This window comes from Sinohyriopsis cumingii, unplaced genomic scaffold, assembly GCF_028554795.1.
Source record: "Sinohyriopsis cumingii isolate HCF-2022 unplaced genomic scaffold, ASM2855479v2 utg002228l, whole genome shotgun sequence".
NCBI classification, from domain to species: domain Eukaryota; kingdom Metazoa; phylum Mollusca; class Bivalvia; order Unionida; family Unionidae; genus Sinohyriopsis; species Sinohyriopsis cumingii.
This window is the reverse complement of record NW_028316164.1, coordinates 23,056-31,404: the sequence shown is the minus strand read 5'-3', so window position 1 is coordinate 31,404 and position 8,349 is coordinate 23,056. Positions and strand designations below refer to the sequence as shown.

Here is an 8,349-nt window from a genome sequence, read left to right as displayed (position 1 = left end):
AGCCTGGACGTTGTATAATAAGATGTTTTGGCTTTTATAATTCTTTTGCTTTGTGCTTTTATAATCTAAATAAGAACGGTTGTGGTGAACACACCATTTCTTGACACTACAATACATTGGAGACATCTAGTAGCTGAAGAAGGCGTGAGCTGTCCATATATTCCATTTTATTTGGTCTTTACCCTTGATACGTTACAGTATGACAGTGGAGATCTGATTTTAATCATGCTGAGTTAGGCTTGTCTCTTTTTCTTTCTTGACGATAAATTTACTCTTACTATTATTATTAATATTATCATTATTAAAACTGCTAGGAGTAGCAGTAGTTCATATGTCAGTTCCAGTAGTAGGTAATTATTTACTGGTCAATTTGAATCGATCAGGGCTTTAGGGCGGGATGCTAGATAGTAAATATGCTAGAGCTGAATTTGCATCAGATAACTCCTGAAAGCGTAGTCAACATGATAAAACCTTGCCTATTAGCTTCGTGATCTGTTGATTTCCCACCATGAGGCACACTAGTTTCTGGATACTGTAGGCATGTCTACTTCATTTGTTTCATAATTATCATCATGGTTGCCTGTCGTTTCGCCAAATATTACAGATTGCTTAGCGATTGCTGCTGTTATATTTCTTATCACGTTATACTTTATAGACGAGTGTGTCCTAAGTAAAAATGAACTTGATGAACTTTGGTAAATTATTATTTTAACTTACTATACTGCCAATGTTCATTTCCCAATCAGTTGGTAATAAGAATGCACATTCATAGAAATCAGTATAGAGCATAGCAACTGTTTAACCTCAACAATTTTTGCTGAAATCATATTGTCAAACTGTATATTGAAGTGTCCAAGAGGATAGTAAGATATGTTTTCTTTTATAATTTCCGAATTATGCATTTTACATTGGTTCAATAGATTTTTATAATGATAACACACACGTTGACCATGCGAAGTTCGTGGCTTCGATCGCCCCTTTGGCCATACTTATTTTATTTTCTCATACGTCTCTTTCATTTCTATTCTGCAGCACAAATTTCAATTTCCATTTGTAAAGGCACAAAATCTGTACCTAGTTATCTCGTAAAACTATATTATTCAATTCTAAAAGCTGCGTTAGTCTGCTACCCAAAACCTGATTCAGAGGACCATCTAAGATATATATGAGACCTGCAAGTGGAAGTGAGACATCCACGACTAACCAAGAGCCACCTTGGTATGTGTCTTATCTTCGTTCTCTCCAAAAGCTCGAGGAGTAATTTATGACTTTACTTAAAACAACACGCAATGTGTTAACGTTAGCACATTCGGCAATTATGAAAAGACCAATATTTGTTATAATATGGGAGTTATGCATTTTACATTATTTCCATATATTTTATACTATTAACATACACGTTGGCAATGCTTTTACGTACCCTAATTGTGTGGTTCCTTTTGCTAATCATTCATTGTGTGAAAGTATGTACTCCATCTGTATTTCTAGATTGTGTAGGAGGATTTTGATTAGCAAGTGGCCGCATAGCTCAGTTGGTTAGAGCGTCGTGCTAATAACGCGAAGGTCGTGGGTCCGATCCCCCCTGTGGCCAATAGTTTTCATTTTCGTTACTATTTTCCTCTCTATTTCTTTATTTACCTTTATTTTTTCTCCTTCTCTTTCATTTCTTATCTGGAGTAACGAAATAAAGTCTGTGCTATTATTTTTTAAACGTTTAACAATTCAATATCAAAACTTTATGTTACCAAAATCATGATTCAATATACGTTATATTTGAGATCTAGAAGGTGAAGTGAAAGATCCACAATCAGCTGAAGCACACTTTGGTATGTGTCTTATCTTCGTTATAGCAGTGAGCACGAGGAGTAATTCATAAGTTTACCTTAAACCTAATATAGAAAGCTATCAGTTAGAACTTTAGGCAAACATGAAAATAAATAATAAACATATTTTGGGGTATTGCACAGTAATAAAGTAAAGGTGTGTTCTCGATGTCTAGATCCGAGCCAGCTTATGAAAAGGTGACTGGATTTTGTGTGCTATAAGTGTGGGGAGAAGAGCCATGTAGCTATGAATAGCAAACGGCAAAGATTTGACAGTTGTGGAAGGTTTTCTTTATGTGTCAATGAAGGATATGCGACAAATGCCACAAGGAAGCCCAAACATGTACATGTTACAGAGAGGACATTGTGGAAGTGAATCCGCAGATTGGTGATGCTAAGAGGGAGGAACAATCATTGGAGTTACAGCTTGCCGAAGATGATGAAGAAGACGTTGAGAATTAAATACAGGATAATTATAGTGAAGAAAGAGGGGAGGAAACTGTGGGAAGCAGAGTCGATAAGACCGAACAAGAAATAGAATCGGAGGAAGAACGAAACAACAGGCGTACTGTTAGTGATAGATCGGTGACGGATCCAGGAAGTGATGACAGTAGGATGGTAGTTGAAGTCGCTGTTGAAAGGCAAACGATGTTCAGAGTTTTCAGGTAAACGGAAATGGAAATAACAGTACTGATATAGACACTTTCAAAGTCATACACAGTTGGAGAAGACGGTTTAATACAGTACCTAGACTGAAAACGAATAGCATGCGTCTCAAATCCATTAAATAATTTCTAGTATTCATGGAAATGATAAAACATGCGACATAATTTAATACTTTAAACACACTAATCATTATAATGGCCTTATATATTGTATCTCTAATTGTAAACGGCATGCTAGATTTGAATAAGCGAAAGTCTGTTTTAGAAATATTTCTAAAAAATAAGAGGCCATATTTTATTATTGCAAGAAGCCTTTTGGGATGATGAGTTTACTGAATGTATCACAGAAAATGAGATTTGTAATGGTGACATATTTGATAGCAATGCCGTCATTAGGAGGGCTGGTGTTGATGTTTTAGTAGTGAGAGAGGTGAAAAATCAAGTGGCACATGAAATGTTTCATAAGGGTAGAATTTTACATTTAAAATAGATCTTGATGAAGAGTGGTTGATTTAATCAATATTTATGCTCCAAATCTTGTGCGAGTAAGGTATACCTTTTAATGAGATCAAACACATATTTGCATAACAATACTAGCGATAACACTATCTTGGTTGGTGAGTTCAATAACGCTTTATCTGGAATTGATCGACATAACAAAACCTTAACAGGGCTTTCTAAAATTAGTTATGATAGAAATACAAAACGACACACATTGTCGCATTTAACCTACTCGACACACTATTGACATTCGGTCCCAGACTATTTGGAATCAGGTCACAATTAGTACTTCGAGTTCAGTACCCACCATTGTAGTTCTAGCAGTTTTCGTCTATTTTCAGTACATTTTTTCCTCTTATTTTGGTGGGGATAGAAGAGTTATATATATGCATTTCTTGTAGGGATTTAAAGGTAATTGTTTATTCTGAAGAGTATGAGTTCTAGGTGTGGTTTTCTCTTTGTATATTGGCGACAGTGACTAGTGTGTTATAAGGCTTTGGTGATGGTCCTGAAGTGAAATATGTGTTCTATTTACATGCTGCTCTGTTGACAGTCCAGCCTCTCAAACAAATGCAGGTCAACCTTTGACAAGAACTTCACCGTGATATCATCTTTGACGGTATCTTAAATTAACATATGATTGTATTGATTGTCACACAGTGGAAAGGTCAGTATTGAGAAACAAATGTAGTGAACATATAGCAAAATAAATTGTATTCTATGTCCACGTTGCTGTAAAGGACAAACTGTGCCTCAGCCAACAAAGGCGACACACTATTTGCATCCGGTTCCAGACTGTGCATCTAACTTATTTAGCATTGAACTCTATAACGCAAACCTGGGTATGGTTCCGAACTTTGACTGGATGCACAACATCATTAACACTTCGGTGCGTCAAAATGAACAAATTTGGAAAACTATTAACTTACTTTTCTATGCAAGATTAGTTTGGAAAATGGGATTATTTGAGTTAGAGGTTATGCGAACTATGATAAATTGAATATTTATGCTGCCGAGTGGTCTAAAGCGCTGTCCGTCACTGATCACTGCCATCTCACCTCTGTCTGCGTGGGTTCGAGTCTCGGGCTCGTCAAATGTAGATACGTGAGAAAGCTTGCCGGTAGCTTCTTGTGGGTCGGTGGTTCTTTCCGGGGTTTTCCCGGTTCTTCCTCCACCATTAATACTGGCCGCCATGTATAGCCTCTCTTGTGCTGAAAAATGGCGTTAAACCCTATAACAACAACAACAATATTTATGCTGATTTTCACAAGCCATTGACCATCTAATATATGGTCTGCATATTTCAAAATATTATATTTCATTATTTTGAGGACTACATTTTGTGAGAAAACACATACAAGCCTGGACGTTGTATAATAAGATGTTTTGGCTTTTACAATTCTTTTGCTTTGTGCTTTTATAATCTAAATAAGAACGGTTGTGGTGAACACACCATTTCTTGACACTACAATACATTGGAGACATCTAGTAGCTGAAGAAGGCGTGAGCTGTCCATATATTCCATTTTATTTGGTCTTTACCCTTGATACGTTACAGTATGACAGTGGAGATCTGATTTTAATCATGCTGAGTTAGGCTTGTCTCTTTTTCTTTCTTGACGATAAATTTACTCTTACTATTATTATTAATATTATCATTATTAAAACTGCTAGGAGTAGCAGTAGTTCATATGTCAGTTCCAGTAGTAGGTAATTATTTACTGGTCAATTTGAATCGATCAGGGCTTTAGGGCGGGATGCTAGATAGTAAATATGCTAGAGCTGAATTTGCATAGATAACTCCTGAAAGCGTAGTCAACATGATAAAACCTTGCCTATTAGCTTCGTGATCTGTAGATTTCCCACCATGAGGCACACTAGTTTCTGGATACTGTAGGCATGTCTACTTCATTTGTTTCATAATTATCATCATGGTTGCCTGTCGTTTCGCCAAATATTACAGATTGCTTAGCGATTGCTGCTGTTATATTTCTTATCACGTTATACTTTATAGACGAGTGTGTCCTAAGTAAAAATGAACTTGATGAACTTTGGTAAATTATTATTTTAACTTACTATACTGCCAATGTTCATTTCCCAATCAGTTGGTAATAAGAATGCACATTCATAGAAATCAGTATAGAGCATAGCAACTGTTTAACCTCAACAATTTTTGCTGAAATCATATTGTCAAACTGTATATTGAAGTGTCCAAGAGGATAGTAAGATATGTTTTCTTTTATAATTTCCGAATTATGCATTTTACATTGGTTCAATAGATTTTTATAATGATAACACACACGTTGACCATGCGAAGTTCGTGGCTTCGATCGCCCCTTTGGCCATACTTATTTTATTTTCTCATACGTCTCTTTCATTTCTATTCTGCAGCACAAATTTCAATTTCCATTTGTAAAGGCACAAAATCTGTACCTAGTTATCTCGTAAAACTATATTATTCAATTCTAAAAGCTGCGTTAGTCTGCTACCCAAAACCTGATTCAGAGGACCATCTAAGATATATATGAGACCTGCAAGTGGAAGTGAGACATCCACGACTAACCAAGAGCCACCTTGGTATGTGTCTTATCTTCGTTCTCTCCAAAAGCTCGAGGAGTAATTTATGACTTTACTTAAAACAACACGCAATGTGTTAACGTTAGCACATTCGGCAATTATGAAAAGACCAATATTTGTTATAATATGGGAGTTATGCATTTTACATTATTTCCATATATTTTATACTATTAACATACACGTTGGCAATGCTTTTACGTACCCTAATTGTGTGGTTCCTTTTGCTAATCATTCATTGTGTGAAAGTATGTACTCCATCTGTATTTCTAGATTGTGTAGGAGGATTTTGATTAGCAAGTGGCCGCATAGCTCAGTTGGTTAGAGCGTCGTGCTAATAACGCGAAGGTCGTGGGTCCGATCCCCCCTGTGGCCAATAGTTTTCATTTTCGTTACTATTTTCCTCTCTATTTCTTTATTTACCTTTATTTTTTCTCCTTCTCTTTCATTTCTTATCTGGAGTAACGAAATAAAGTCTGTGCTATTATTTTTTAAACGTTTAACAATTCAATATCAAAACTTTATGTTACCAAAATCATGATTCAATATACGTTATATTTGAGATCTAGAAGGTGAAGTGAAAGATCCACAATCAGCTGAAGCACACTTTGGTATGTGTCTTATCTTCGTTATAGCAGTGAGCACGAGGAGTAATTCATAAGTTTACCTTAAACCTAATATAGAAAGCTATCAGTTAGAACTTTAGGCAAACATGAAAATAAATAATAAACATATTTTGGGGTATTGCACAGTAATAAAGTAAAGGTGTGTTCTCGATGTCTAGATCCGAGCCAGCTTATGAAAAGGTGACTGGATTTTGTGTGCTATAAGTGTGGGGAGAAGAGCCATGTAGCTATGAATAGCAAACGGCAAAGATTTGACAGTTGTGGAAGGTTTTCTTTATGTGTCAATGAAGGATATGCGACAAATGCCACAAGGAAGCCCAAACATGTACATGTTACAGAGAGGACATTGTGGAAGTGAATCCGCAGATTGGTGATGCTAAGAGGGAGGAACAATCATTGGAGTTACAGCTTGCCGAAGATGATGAAGAAGACGTTGAGAATTAAATACAGGATAATTATAGTGAAGAAAGAGGGGAGGAAACTGTGGGAAGCAGAGTCGATAAGACCGAACAAGAAATAGAATCGGAGGAAGAACGAAACAACAGGCGTACTGTTAGTGATAGATCGGTGACGGATCCAGGAAGTGATGACAGTAGGATGGTAGTTGAAGTCGCTGTTGAAAGGCAAACGATGTTCAGAGTTTTCAGGTAAACGGAAATGGAAATAACAGTACTGATATAGACACTTTCAAAGTCATACACAGTTGGAGAAGACGGTTTAATACAGTACCTAGACTGAAAACGAATAGCATGCGTCTCAAATCCATTAAATAATTTCTAGTATTCATGGAAATGATAAAACATGCGACATAATTTAATACTTTAAACACACTAATCATTATAATGGCCTTATATATTGTATCTCTAATTGTAAACGGCATGCTAGATTTGAATAAGCGAAAGTCTGTTTTAGAAATATTTCTAAAAAATAAGAGGCCATATTTTATTATTGCAAGAAGCCTTTTGGGATGATGAGTTTACTGAATGTATCACAGAAAATGAGATTTGTAATGGTGACATATTTGATAGCAATGCCGTCATTAGGAGGGCTGGTGTTGATGTTTTAGTAGTGAGAGAGGTGAAAAATCAAGTGGCACATGAAATGTTTCATAAGGGTAGAATTTTACATTTAAAATAGATCTTGATGAAGAGTGGTTGATTTAATCAATATTTATGCTCCAAATCTTGTGCGAGTAAGGTATACCTTTTAATGAGATCAAACACATATTTGCATAACAATACTAGCGATAACACTATCTTGGTTGGTGAGTTCAATAACGCTTTATCTGGAATTGATCGACATAACAAAACCTTAACAGGGCTTTCTAAAATTAGTTATGATAGAAATACAAAACGACACACATTGTCGCATTTAACCTACTCGACACACTATTGACATTCGGTCCCAGACTATTTGGAATCAGGTCACAATTAGTACTTCGAGTTCAGTACCCACCATTGTAGTTCTAGCAGTTTTCGTCTATTTTCAGTACATTTTTTCCTCTTATTTTGGTGGGGATAGAAGAGTTATATATATGCATTTCTTGTAGGGATTTAAAGGTAATTGTTTATTCTGAAGAATATGAGTTCTAGGTGTGGTTTTCTCTTTGTATTTTGGCGACAGTGACTAGTGTGTTATAAGGCTTTGGTGATGGTCCTGAAGTGAAATATGTGTTCTATTTACATGCTGCTCTGTTGACAGTCCAGCCTCTCAAACAAATGCAGGTCAACCTTTGACAAGAACTTCACCGTGATATCATCTTTGACGGTATCTTAAATTAACATATGATTGTATTGATTGTCACACAGTGGAAAGGTCAGTATTGAGAAACAAATGTAGTGAACATATAGCAAAATAAATTGTATTCTATGTCCACGTTGCTGTAAAGGACAAACTGTGCCTCAGCCAACAAAGGCGACACACTATTTGCATCCGGTTCCAGACTGTGCATCTAACTTATTTAGCATTGAACTCTATAACGCAAACCTGGGTATGGTTCCGAACTTTGACTGGATGCACAACATCATTAACACTTCGGTGCGTCAAAATGAACAAATTTGGAAAACTATTAACTTACTTTTCTATGCAAGATTAGTTTGGAAAATGGGATTATTTGAGTTAGAGGTTATGCGAACTATGATAAATTGAATATTTATGCTGC

The 8,349-nt window shown here is 36.0% G+C and overlaps 2 non-coding genes across 2 annotated transcripts; both read left to right on the top strand.

Annotated features, from left to right (window-relative positions):
• Positions 1 to 1,517: 1,517 nt before the first annotated feature.
• Trnai-aau (transfer RNA isoleucine (anticodon AAU)) lies at positions 1,518 to 1,591 on the top strand. Its single transcript has one exon. It is a non-coding gene; the product is annotated as a tRNA-Ile (tRNA).
• A 4,273-nt stretch (positions 1,592 to 5,864) lies between these two features.
• Positions 5,865 to 5,938, top strand: Trnai-aau (transfer RNA isoleucine (anticodon AAU)). The gene has a single exon. It is a non-coding gene; the product is annotated as a tRNA-Ile (tRNA).
• The last annotated feature ends 2,411 nt before the right edge of the window (positions 5,939 to 8,349 follow it).